The sequence below is a fragment of the Bison bison genome, unplaced genomic scaffold, assembly GCF_000754665.1.
Source record: "Bison bison bison isolate TAMUID 2011002044 unplaced genomic scaffold, Bison_UMD1.0 scf7180017864524, whole genome shotgun sequence".
In the NCBI taxonomy this organism is placed as follows: Eukaryota; Metazoa; Chordata; class Mammalia; order Artiodactyla; family Bovidae; genus Bison; species Bison bison.
This window is the reverse complement of record NW_011495075.1, coordinates 13,481-15,082: the sequence shown is the minus strand read 5'-3', so window position 1 is coordinate 15,082 and position 1,602 is coordinate 13,481.

The following is a 1,602-nucleotide window of genomic DNA, read 5'->3' as shown; positions in this document are numbered from 1 at the left end:
TCACGATGTAAGACTGTGTTCATGCCTGGGGCTACCTGGGACACCTAGATCTCCCTATCGATCGATCTCTACCTGGATCGTGTATCTTCTTGATCTAGTCTTCCCTTGATGGACACTTGGGCTGGGTCCCCATCTTGACTCTTGTGAATGGATGCTGCGATGGACCTGGGAGTGCAGGCCTCTCTCTGCGAGTTTCAGGTTTTATTTTCTTTCGAGGTCTACCCAGAAGTGAGATGGTTGGCAGGATCCATCCTTTCTCCACCACGACTCGTTTCTAAGTCCTTCTGAGGTGATCCAGTTGCTGCTGCTGCGGCTGCCGTTAAGTCGCTTCCGTCGTGTCCGACTCTGTGCGACCCCATAGACGGCAGCCCGCCAGGCTCCCCCCTGTCCCTGGGATTCTCTAGGCGAGAACACTGGAGTGGGTTGCCAGGGCCTTCTCCAGTGCGTGGAAGGGAAAAGGGAAAGGGAAGTTGCTCGGTCGTGTTCGACTCTTCCCGACCCCGTGGACGGCGGCCTACCGGGCTCCTCCGCCCATGGGAGTTTCCAGGCGAGAGGACTGGAGTGGGTTGCCGTGGCCTTCTCCAGTGATCCAGGGAACGATCCCTTCTTTTCCAATAGACGCCGTTTGAATCCACGCGACTGCATACGTCTTAGGGAATACGGCGACGACGACGACCCAAACGCTCCCGTGAGCACCGTGGAACCGGAGGGTGTGTCCGCGGGATGATTCCCCGGTGCCAGCTTTCCACGGCTCGTACGCGTCCACGAGCCCCCTGCGGTCGGCATGTCATTCGATAGACACGGAACCACGGTTGTCACGGACCGGGGTTGCCTAGGTGCCAGTCGATCCCCAGATGAGTGGAGGGATGACAGAGTCCTTAGGGAACAGAGCGGAGACCCAGAGAATGATTTCCACGAGACGAGGGCGGTGAGACGAGAAGAACGACGGGAAGTGGTGCCCGGGGAGCCAGACATGGTCGAACAGGAAAGAAAACGTGTCAGACGAGACGAGAGGGGAGAAGGATTCCAAGTCAGTGGAGCAGCACGGGGGAGACAGGCCCAGAAGATGCGAGCGGATGCTGGGGGCACGGCACCCCTGGACCTGTGAGCGCGCAGGGAGCCGAGAGGGATGGCCGACCATCGCGTGCAGGTCCGCGTGGGCCAATCTCCAGGGCCCGGACTGTGAGGGACTTCGTGAGAACAGTCATGCTCACGGTGCCTACGGGTCACGTCTCCACGGTGCTCTCAGCACTGTACGGAGAGCTCCCCGAGCTGCCCATGGCACAGTGAGCTAGGGTTTCTTTATGTGTATCGACAGAAGATTCAGGGAGCTTCCCGAGTGATGGGACTAGGTATTGGCCGATCGCGTCCGATCTCAGGCAGGCCGTCTCGCTCGACGATCATTGGACGTATTTGATGTCTGTGGGGGCGTGCTGTGTCTTCGTGGCCGTGCAAGCTGTTCTCTCTCTGTGGAGAGAGGGGGTCGCTCTACGGTCATGTGTCTGGGCTTCTCGTGGCTGTGGTTCCTCTTGGGGGGCAGGGGCGCCGGGGCACGTGGGCTTCAGTGGCTGCTGGGTGTGGGCTCAACACTCGCAGCGGCCA